General features: G+C 40.2%; 1 protein-coding gene across 6 annotated transcripts in view; it reads left to right on the top strand.

Moving 5' to 3' along the window:
- The window catches only part of SMPX (small muscle protein X-linked), a 43,944-nt gene that overhangs the window by 15,731 nt on the left and 16,021 nt on the right, over positions 1-12,192 (top strand). The window contains exon 4 of one of the 6 annotated variants that reach the window (XM_026860132.1): positions 2,410-2,515. The exons of the other annotated variants lie outside the window; for them this stretch is intronic. The gene's annotated coding sequence lies outside the window, so the exon portion shown is untranslated. Of the gene's footprint in view, positions 1-2,409; positions 2,516-12,192 lie in introns of those variants that run through there. 6 annotated transcript variants of the gene reach the window in all.

Here is a 12,192-nt window from a genome sequence, read left to right as displayed (position 1 = left end):
ATAGTATTGCAATTTTTCATTGCAGTTTCAGTAAATTGCAAGTCAACATGATCAATTTTGTTTTAATTTTGCTTCATGTTTTCTTGCTCAGTTTTAGAGAGTGCAAACCCATCAGCAAAAATAAGGAACCCACAGAACAGTAGGTTGGTTCATTATTTACAAACCCATTCTTACATAATTTGCACTTTACAGTAACTTCTGTTAAATAGCTTTGGTCTTGCTCTTTCACCAAATTAGGAAACATGAATAGACTTGTTAAGATCATAGTTATGAGTCCGAGTTTGTGGGAGGGATATAATTAGTGAGATGTCATGAAGTTGGATCCACTGAAGGTTATAAACTGCTTATCAGTTAAGGTATTCCTGTAGTCATCCCCTGCTGCTGGTCTATCATCTAAAATTAATTAGCATACTCTTCTTTGTCATAGAGAATTTTTTTCTTCCAGGGACCTGTAGATGTTGTGTTTGATGCAGCTAGTTTTAATACACAACATGAGTTGTCATTCATTTTCCTTTTCTCCATCTACAATTTTTTTTTTTCTGTACGTGAACATTTCTTCATGCACTACAGTGAAACATATGCAAAATAAAATAGTAACAAAATAGCACATGCTAATCAGCTAAATGTATGTCCTAGTGAATAAGTAATGGTAGGCAGCATTTAATTTGTGACTAATGGAGCCTGCTATGGCTGAGATTTATTGCTGAATGTTGTGATATCTCATGTGATAACTAGTATGGTGATTGTACCTGAAAATGGGCCTAAGCACAAACTTGCATTTTACCTGAGAATAGATGTAATTGCAGCTAGTCACTGCTGCAACTCCTGTTCATTCTTAATTCTCTACCCCTTCACATTTTGTGTCCCGAGGTATGGTGGTTTGTGTAACAAGACTTTTTACAATGTGCTATGAAGAGCCAAGGAGTCTGAATGCTGGACTTTGGCTTTAAAGGACCTAAACCTTCAGCCAGAGTAGTCTAGTCTTTTCCTCTTGAAGGAAACTGGCATACTTACTGAAGGAACTTCTCAAAAGGCAAAAAGGGAAATTTACTTCTGTGAAGTTACAAAAAAATCTGTTGTGGATATATGGGCAACACTCCTGGCACTGTGTTCTGGTTGTGTTTGGAGAAAAGACTTGTCAGAATCCCCATCAAACCTTGAGAAACCCCATGGCTAATACTTGTAGATAAACTGTTGTCTTTACCTGGAACTCTACTGGAGAGGGTCGTTTAATTTCAGAATATAGTTCTGTTGTCAGATTACAGAAGCAAGGGATCTGTCTTCTGAGGGCAGAAGAACAAACAGCTAGCAAAATCTACCCAGGGCAGTTTAGCCTTTGCATTATTTGCAGCCTGACCTCTTCTGTAATATATTGAGAATCCTGCCCTACATAAAATGAGGAATCTTGTCAGCTGAGAAGCCTCTGAGATGGACATCACTTGGGGAAAAGAGAAAGTGAAAAAAAAAAAAAAAAAAGGTCCCTTAGAGCATAGAGCTCTTATATCCATGCTTACAAGATGTTCCTTGGTGTTGCTATTATTTACAAAAAATGCCAATTACCCTGGACTAAAAATACACATTATAACTTTGTCCACTGAGTACTGTGGATTTTAACTACAGTTTCATGCTATATACTGTTCTTAAACTGCATCCCAGTTAACAATAGCCATCTGCCTCTCCCAGTGTCACTGCTCTGACACACAGTTCAGTGATTGTGTCTTATTCCTGTGGTCACATGGACCAGAAAGATACAGTTAAACTGCAACTGTACAGTTACAAGTAAAGTTATTGCCATTTTCTCTGGAAACACATACAGTGCTTTGTTAGTAGAGGAAGTCTGACATGCTGTGAGCTCTTGAAACAGCTCCACAGTTTTAAGATGTGTTCATTTGATTAAGCCCAAGTAGCCAGTCCTTGTGTGAGAGAAGGGAATCCTGCATCCAAAGGATGCCAAGGTAGGTCAGGAGCTCAGATCTACTTAGCTGGAGTGGGAACAATGGGGTGAAGAAGGAAGATGTGCTGCAAGAATTTCTGCAGGACCCTTCTGCCAAAGTCAGAGGAGGTTTGGGTGGATCTCATCAATGTGTACAAGTACCTGAAAAGAGGGTGCAAAGAGAACAGAACCAGGCCTTTTTCAATGATGACTGGTGACAAGCCATCCTCAGACCCACTCGCTGTTTGGTCTGTGTTAATTTCAACGTAATTCTTGTGATTTTCTATCCTTAGTTTCCTACCATCCAGCCGTCTTTGGTTCAGAACTCCCAGATTCACAACATTTGGGGATTTCATGGCAAGACACCAGTTTTACCTGGTCACTTCTGTTTGTAATATTGTCCTAAGAAACTAGGTAGTTCAGGATTTTAGTTTTTTTTAATAGCACGTTTCAGCTTCTTTTGGTTTTCTTTCCAGGTTTTTTGAGTCTACTTATGCTTTCAGACTTTAAAACAGAAGAGCTAGAAATTTGTTTTCAAAGAGAAAACTGGAATCTCCAGGACATAATTTAATATCAGAGGAACCTTTGGAATCGTGTTATCTCCTTGAGAAAAAAAAAAAAAAAAAAAAAAAAAAAAAAAAAAAAAAAAAAAAAAAGAAAAAAGTTATTCATGTTTTGTTTCCAAGAGTATCTGTGTTCAGAAGTAAAAATTTGGTTCATTGTCTCTAACATGGCCTGCAGCTGTCTGTCATGAACTCAGAGTCTCTTTTTTATCACCTACGCAGTTCTGTGGCAAGCCCCTAGCATGTCATTCCTTAGGCCTTTGCAAGTTGAGGAGAGGTTTTCCTTCTCATTCTCTTGTTGAACAGTGGAAGTGAGGAGGAAAGCAGACTGGAGAGACTCTGCTTTCTAGATGCCTAAGAAAGCCTAAAGGTATGTGTTAGGAGGTTGATATTACCGAATCAAGAACAGGGCATGTTCTTATAAACAACAAATGCTTCTACATAAACTAGTTAGGAAAAGAATGTGGTTTGTGGTTTTGAAAACTGACTAATAAACTTCAAAACAAACACTGAAAAATCAGAAAACGTTTTGCTTCAAAGCAAACTACAAGAATGAAAGCAAAATTCAAATCAAAGCAAAACTACAAGTATTTTTTCAAAGCATAAAATAAGAAAAAAAGGCCTTCTATTTCCAAACTGTATCTTCAAGCAGAGAATTTTTTTATAGGAAGAGACAAGCATAAAGTAATAACTTAAAGAACTCTACTAATTTTTAGAACATGAGCGTGTTATTTACTCTTCTACCTTCACCATACTCAAAAGAATTTGCAGACATGTAGAGATGAACAGGCCTCTACACAGACAAGAAATTTCTTCACTGAGCCTCTTGCTTTGAAATGTTAATGCCCTTAAAGTAACAAAATACATCCCATGCTAGCAATGTGGTCCCGCAAATCTCTGCTCCATTCTGGAGCGAGAACTGTCAGTTTCTGGGAGAAATTTCCAAGCATTTTGTTTGAAAGATGAGAATTCTCCTTTTTTTAAAAAAAAACCCAAAACAGTAAGTCACTGCTATTTAATAACTGCTTTTCTGTGATCACTCTGTTGATTACTTGTTCCTGAACTTTTATTGTTAGACTCTTTCATATAGAAACATCTATGTTTCCATCAGTGCTGTTCATTACAGATTTTTATAAGAACTAAACTTTTCAGTCAATTCCCTAAGTTAGATGCAATTTCTGGGGTGACATCACTCAAATGAAGCTCAGAAAGGCATGAAGCCTCCTGAAGATACCAGGTGTGGAGGGATCAGTGAAGTGTGTAGATGGAATATAGTCAGCAGGAGTTTTCTTGCTTATGTCTGCTACATGTATTAAGAGGTAGTATGAATGCACTGCAACACTGGACAATAAATACCCCTGGAATATATTTCTCTTGGAAATCTCAGAACAGGATATCAGGAATCGCTAAAACTTCATCTATTTGCTGTGTGAACACATGCTTTTATTTAGAGAAGGTCCTGTGACTTAAATGATGCTAACCCTGAGGCACACACATATAAATCCATGCAGAACCAATTGTAACCAGGGAACCATGGGCATTAGAAACTGTTTGGAGAGTGGAAAAGAGATCATACTGTCCACGGTTAAAGTGTTATGAGTGAGATGGGAGCAATGCTGTTTCTCTGTACCTGGCAACTGTCCTGCCAGTGTTAGGTATGCCTGGAGCACGCAGAGAGTGTAATGACAGGCCAAAATAATAAGCAATTCCAGTGTTTCTAATCTGACATGGTTCAAAATGTATTCCGCACAAAGGTTTTCAAGTGCCTACATCAGAGTAAAAAGGCTAAATGCTTTTGAATACATGAAGTGCAACTTCCTACGTTATTAACAGCTCAGATGATAATTTTATCAAATCTACATAAATTGTAGCCCATTAAGCTGACAGTACGATCTGAAATATCACAGGTCTGATGTGATAATCAAATGAATTTTCTTCTAACTTTAGCACCTCATCATTTTGTTTTATAGTTTTTATTCATTTCATTTGATAGAAGACTACCTAATAATATTTTCACCTTGTGCTCAAGAACCACATAAATTACTGCGTCACTGTACTTGGTCATCTCTTGCAGAGATGGCTCAACCTCGCATAACTTTTGTGACCCTTGTCTGGGAGCAGGCTATCTACAAGTGTCACGGGCCCTGCTCTGTATTTACAGGATTACACCTGCTGCAGCCATTGAATTACTTCTTGTGTGCCTTATTTTGAAAAGTGTAGCTCTTTTTAGTGCCAAGGCTACCTCTATTCCACATTTGGTTGCATATTCCTTGTAGGAATAAATAACATATAATGGTAGAGCTCACTGTATATAAGGAGAACACTGTATATAAGGAGAGCTCACCATTACAGTGATCCCAACATCTGTTGCCCAGTCAACAACACTACTGAGGAAATATGCTGCAGATGTTATTGGGTTTTGCTGTCCCTGTCTGCTGCTGTTTTAACCTCCTAATTCCCCTTTGGCTTGCAGCAGCAGTCTCGAATACACTGTATTTCCATGCACTGTTGTTACTGAGTGCTACTGATTTGTTATTAATTTGAGCTGATTTTAATGATTTTTGGTGATTTTGATAAGGAATGATTAGGCCTAATCAATTAAATGGAATTTTACCGGAGTATCAGTTTTAGAAAAAGCTTGTAATGTTTTAAGTAGTCATGGAAATACTATATTTAGTTTAGAGTACCCATAACCAGTTATGCTGCTACAAAGTCCTTTGTAAAGTCCCAGGCTAAGGGCACGTAGGCTGGTAATAATCATTAACCAGATTTCTATTCAAAGAATAAGACTCATGACAAGGTTCCATTGTTAGTCTGATTGGTAAGGATGATTTATTGCCCTGTAGACCAGGTGTTCTGAAAGGGCCTTGAAGCATGTTAAAATCGCAATGTGAGCCAAAGTCCTTGAGTCAAGGGCGTTGGAGGGTCTTTTAGATCAGTAGTCCGTGGTGGTCACAAAACCAGCCCCCCAACTCATTTAGGACTTAAGTGTGCATGACTGGAAAGAGGTGGGAATAAGAAAATGAGTTATGGAAATTATCATATTTATGGATGAGAACTTGATTAATATGTATTACCATATCCTATATAATCAACATGCTACATGAGTTAGGTGTGCGTTTTTGGTGAGACGACTGCCCTATGTGCCCAGCTGTTAATAAAGGAGTGTCTGCTTATCTACATCACATTGGTGTGGATAAGTTCTTTTATCCTGTTTTGGTGACACTGAGAGAGTAAAGTACACAGCATAAATGAGCATTTTCCTATGGGAATATGTATTGGTTTTACTCTCAGTGTTGGTCATACTTTGTTTTTCACATTTGATTTGCTGCAGGCTGTAGCTAGTTGAAAGGAAACTCAGATGAACTAACCTTTACTTGGGAACAAGTATAAAGTCTGGTTTTCGCTTTCTCCATTTAATGGTTATATTAGTATGACTGTATTTGTTTCTGACCGCAAATGACTGAGCTCCATGTACAGACAGATTCAATAAAAGCAGAATAAACCCATCAGACTTGGTCTTCAGAACATAATCCCCCACTTTAGTAAAGTTGCCTTAATATTGCTTTTAATTTAATAATTCAGTTATTCAACTGATAAAAAAATAATCCGAGTCCTTTAGCTTTTATCTCTCCTGGGTCTTTGTTCCTGGTTGTTGCCTTGGAGCAAACCGTCTTAAAATTGCTGTTACTCCTGCATGGTCTTACAGAGCCTTTCACAGTACAGAAACGTAATCTCAGAGCAAACAATAGCTGCACCCATGAATGCACTTAGGGAAGAAGAGGGCAATGGCCATGCTTGCCCTGCTTCCTAGCAAATGAGCCACAGGAGAAAAGGCTAACCAGCCCACATCCACTGCCGTGTTAGCGCATTTTAACAGTGGTGGTAGCAGCAATACTCATGCACACAAGGAAAGAGCAGGACTGGGAAAATTGCTTTTACTGAAGAAACATAGAAGAACAAAGCACTTCCCCCAAAGCCAAACTGCTCCTGTTCTGAGGGAAGGATGATGGCAATAACTAGATAGTGTTATTTCAAGACTTTGAAAGGTGCTGCCTTTATATATGTATGAAACCAACATAAACATACACAAAGTGTGTACTGAAATGGAATAAAATGCAAATCCAAAGACTTGAAACCAAATATTTGAGATGAAATAGGCAGAATACAAGGAAAAGCAAGCTTCCAGTTGATTCCATGTTTTGGAAATCATGCTGCTCTTCAGCTCAGTATCCTTCCCAGTGATCGTTAAATGTGGACATGTGTCCTCTGCTGTAATTAAGGATCTCAGACCTTTTACTTTTGAATTTCTCAATTTCTTTGGTTTTGTGGTCTTGTCTGAAAATAGTTGATCTTATCTGTCTCTTTAGGGTTTGAATGGAAGCATTGATCTGGGGAATAAAAAAAGAGAAGTAATCTTTCTCCCTTTTAGTTCTCAAGACAGGAAGAGCTCTCTTTGTGAAGACAAGAGGCATATTTTTAGTTCATTTTGCTGAAAGTGAATTCAGATGGATCTATCTCACATGTACCTTTTTTTTAGTATAAGCCCTTCATTCAAAAAGTACCAAATTAGGAGATGATGTAGTACTGCAGTCCTTTCCACTCCTTATATGCTTTTCTTATTTTTATTATTTCTTAAGTCTGGCATGGAATAGATTTGCTATTATATGTTTGAACAATTACTTCTGGGGCAAATCAGTTCTGCTTATTTAAGGAACAGCTAAGTGTTGTCTATCAAGTTACTGCAGTTTAACACATTAGTAGACAACACCTGAGTCACTGTTGAGCATGTGAATGCTTCAGAGTCTTTGACAAACTAGTAGAAACCTCAGTGAAGATGTTCATGTTCTGCTTCACATATGTAGAGAATAAGAGATTGAACCTGGCCAAACACCACAGCTCAGCTGACAAGCAGTAGCTTGTTGGCTCATGGGGCAACTTGGTCACATGTCCAAGTGTGAAATTATTTGCAGTTTCTTTGAAATTAAAGAAATCTGTTTCCCTAAGGCAGAATGAGAGATGGAGCAATTAGCTCCAACTTCTTCAATGTTTTACTTTAATAGACACCATAGAGGTGACTGGAGACTGTCTCCCAGAGCAGCTTGTGCTGACCTGAGGCTAAAGGCTTGATTTTTGAGCTGAAGATTGACCATCCTTCAGCAAAGTCAAGTCCTTGGGGCGCCATCTGCAGTGAGAGTTTTGGCATCTAACAATTTCCATCAAGGCAAGCCCGTAGTATGAAAATCATGTGCAATAGCATTAGAGTGCCTTGAGCCAATGGAGCACTCCTTCACGTACCTTGCCAGTGTTTGGGATTTTATTAACAGCACAGGGATCAGATGCATTTTGGCAGAATGATGCAGACAGCTGTTCCTGGTAGCCGTGAAAGATGACAGAACAATGCATTGCACTGCTGTGTACTCATTTGCCTCAAAGAGACACTACAAGCTTTGTGTCTCCCAAAGTCTCTCTTTACCATGGAGATGATCCTCTTGCATCATCTACCAGTGGATACGACTGCCTGGACTCTACCTTCTGTTAACCACCTACTGGGGGGTGGTTCCACCATTAAAGAGGGCAGCTGAAGCCTGGGCGTAGGCAGACAGTGTTGGAGAATACATGGCCCAGAGCCTATGGCACCACCTTCTGCCTTGATTGCTGTGTCCAAGCGCTGGATGAAGGCCAGCATTGTCTTCCCCTGCCTGGGCGCACTAGCATTGCTCAGGGACAAGTTCTGGTCTCCCCTCAAGAGGAAACTGTCTGTAAGGAGACATACAAAGGTTACAAAGAGACTCCTGTATCACCTATAGACCCCAGTATCTCTGACCTCACAGGTCCATCCAGAAACATTCTGCCCTGCAGAAACCTGCTCTTCTGCCATCTCAAGAAGATGGTGCTACGTACACTGTTAAGAAACCTTGAACCACTTCTGCAAGCAGCATCGTGAAGCTTGTGTGGAGAGCTGTTCAGATACAGCTAATAGAAAAAATTGAAAAAAATCAGGTTGTCTTCTCTGGGGCTTCAGCAATGTCCTGAATAGAGCCGGGAGCCATTTCCCCTCACACTGGATTTACAGTGTGAACCATCTCCTCGAGATTCACACCTGAGTACTTCTTTTAAAACCAAGAAGAATAATTTGAAAACATGCAAGAGAAGGAACGTGCTGGTCTCCCCTCCCTTCTGCCTTGGTTCGGTGATTATCACACATACCCAGCTAGGATGCATGAATAAATCAGGTCAATTCTTTTTTCTCCTCATAAGGATTAAAACCCACATTTTTTATCTCCCTGGAGACTGCAGACTATCTTGGCAGGGGGCACCCTTTCTAGACTTTGAGGTAAAGCTAGGCTGCTGTGCAGAAATGAATTAAAATTAATCTGTAGACAAGTGAGACTGACAGCAGTTTAGCAATGTGGAGCTCAGCTTGCAGTAGAGAAACCTGCTTCCATGTGCCTTAGCCTGTGGATTACTGTGTACCTTGTCCAAAGGCTAATTTGTGTAGCAACAGTTTCCTCAAGCTGTGCTTTAAAATAAACCAGGGTAGCTGCTGCTGTGTTTTTGTATGAAGGCTGATGCAATTATGTAGGTGGCTGAAGAGGATGGTCTCTGTGGAAACCTACTAGGCTTCTGTGTGCTGCTCAGAGGTACATGTCTCCCTGGTATTCAGCTGAGCAGGTTTATCAAAACTCAGGTATCTGTAGATGGGCATGAGCACAGTGTGAGGTTACGGTGTAGTTGGACCATGGTTTTGAGCATCAAAGGTTTGGAGTTAAGCTCCTACATCCCATGTGTACCTTAGGCATCTAAAGATTCTGTCCCTCACTACTAAGGAGCAAAATTCTATTGCCACTCAGTGGGAACTATGCTTCTAAATCGCTTAAGTGCTTCTCAAAATCCCACTACGAATCTGAATATGCAAATTGCGTATTGTTGATTGTTAAGAGTGAATGGGCCTCTGTGTCCTTCTGCAGTCAGATCCAGGATTCGTACTGAGAGCTGTGCAAGTGCTCCAGCAGGAACTGCTGTGTGTACATTCTGAGAAGACCCTTTCAGCAGAGCTGAGCAAGAGATCTTTTTGAGAAACTGTAGACCACTTTGGTGCAAATTCAAAACAAACAAAAAAAATTGGTCTTGAATTGGGCTTGGATGCACACTTTTTTAACAGCAGGTGATTACTCTCACTTTTTCTTCTGTTTCTCAGTGGAAAACATACTTTTTTTTTTTTCTTTTCAGGTTGTTTAGTCAAAAACAATTTTGTGTTATGAAACAGGGTGTCATGGGGAAGTTTAGTTCTCCCATATATATTCCACTCAGTTCTAATACCTAATTTCTAAATGCTCACCTGTCACAAATTGCAAAATCAAGTTTTAACAGTACAGCCTTGTACAGACAACATGCTGTAATGCCTTCATTTATGTTTTGAAGAAATCTATTCCACGAGAAAAAATGGGCTTACATTTGAATCTTTAATGAATGACAAACCCCTACAAACACAACATATATATACCAGTTAGTGATGTGAAAGAACTTCATGTGTACTGCAGCTGTATGTATATATTAAACAACTTGACAATAAGCTTTCCAAAGAGGAGACAGTTACCATGCTACATGCAGTAGCTTTGAAGAACCAAGATAATGTGAGAAATCAATCATATCCTGCATGGACCAGATGTCAATACACAGTTTTCTAGTACAGTCGGTTACATGTCAAGTTAAGTTAGTAGCCTGAGTATGATGTCTTGCCTTCATGCTTATCCATCTCTGAAGAGATCCTCTGGGTTATGCACAAGACAGCTGTCAAATTTCCTGAGCTGATTAAGACCTCTCGCTTTTCCATGGCAAGGAGGCCATGAAATCCAGGACAAGAGTGTTAAATATTCAGAAGAGGCTGCAAAGAATGTGGGTTAGGGAAAAACTGTGCTGGGTTTTGACAGTTAGCAATCACTTTCTTACCATCCTTCCTTTTCCTCCCATTTGCTGTATTTTTTCAATGTATTTTGCTTCATATGAAGCATTAAGCATTCAGAAAAAGTATTTGCAAAGTGCACAGAGAACTCTCAGTCTCTCTTTGAATATTTTGAAAATAAAACCATAGCCAACTTCCATCTCTTCTGTAACTATATTTGCAGGGATGTGACCATTCTTTCAGGCCCTCTTCTTATTGCACATGCTAGAGTTGCATTGAAAGAAAACAGGTGGATGAATAGTACCATGATTAAACATGATTCAATCACGCTATGACATTATCTGTAGGCATATCAGATGTACACTATATTTATATGGAACAACATTCACTCATACTTTATTAATTTTGTTGAGAAGAAGCCATATGACCAGGAGAAAGTTGCATTTTTAGAAAATGTAACTAGCACAGAGAGTCAAATGTGGTCTATTTGCAGTACAGCCTGAGTAAGGTGCCAGAAAAGGCAGAATTAATGATGAATAAATTGGAAATCGCTGCCCAAAGAGAGACAGCTGAGATTCCTGTCTTCTTGCTTGGAGATGAGCCCCTTCTCAGTGTCTTCAAGACCAGAGAGCTTGCTGTTAATGCATTAGAAGCAAAGATATCAATCTGAGAGAGATTAGGGATGGGTATTGCTCCAGGGTCAGCAGCACTTAGCTTGCCCAACCCCATGTCCCTCACATTCCCCACCTTTGTTTCTGCAATACAGCTATATTAAAGTGGCAAGCCACACGGCTCTGCACCAGCTTCACAGTTGAGGAGACATAACCTCCTCTGCCTTTGCACCCCAGCGGGGACTGCTAAACATCACCTCAGTTGACTGGCATCTCTGGACACATCTTCCCTTTTCATTGAAGAGCAGCACAGAGCAGCACCGTTTGCCTCGCAGAGCTTCCAAATGCCTGAGTGCCAGTGAAATCCCTGAAAAACTGAAAGAGCTGGAACTACGGCAGAACCACATCCCTCTGCTGAACCGCTCAAAAACCCCCAAGACCCTGTCGAGGCTCTCGCTCATGTTGGGCTGTGCACAGGTTCTGGCGCCAGGCAGGATGTTTCTCTTTGTACATTTATTTCAGTTTAGTTTTGAAGTGGTGAACGTGGCAGCAGAGGGGTGTTTGCAGAACAGTCCCCCCTTCCCCCAGAGGTGGTGGTGGGGGGTGGCGGAGGACTGTGGGTCGAGGGTGGGCAATGGCTCTGGGGGACGGCAGGGTGGGAGGAGGGAGAAGGCACTGAGCGGGGCAAGGATTTCTTGGGTTTTTAGGTGCCAAGGAGCATTTTGTCTTTACTGACTAAGGCATCAGGACATCCTCTCCCACAGTACAGAAGGATTTGGTTAAGTTAAACCGCTGTGTTTTTTCCCTTTTACTATAATAGCAGAAGCAGGTACTCTGTGCTGCTGACCTTGTGGGTCTCTCTGTCTGCTGCAGAAATGGGCTTTTTTACTTCTCCCACCCTCTTCTCAACAGAAACGTAACAGAACAATGTGTCCGGCAGCTCTTTCAGCCATACAAAGTGTTAAAATGCAAAAACCACTTTTCTGATGGTAATTTATCTTATTTTTCTCACTGGGTTTGTCATTAATAAAGGCTATTTTTTCTCCAAAGCATTAGTTTTCAAATGAAATTGTGGTTTTGCCAATTCTACTTATATTGTGACTCTAGTACAGAACGTTGCCCAAAGGGTTAACACTGAATCTAGTTTCTTTACACTGTGGGTTGATGGTAGGGTTTGGG

The sequence above is a fragment of the Athene cunicularia genome, assembly GCF_003259725.1.
Source record: "Athene cunicularia isolate RWA chromosome 1 unlocalized genomic scaffold, athCun1 chr1_part1, whole genome shotgun sequence".
Taxonomy (NCBI): Eukaryota; Metazoa; Chordata; class Aves; order Strigiformes; family Strigidae; genus Athene; species Athene cunicularia.
Note: the sequence above shows the minus strand (reverse complement) of the source record. Positions and strands in the feature narration are given on the sequence as shown.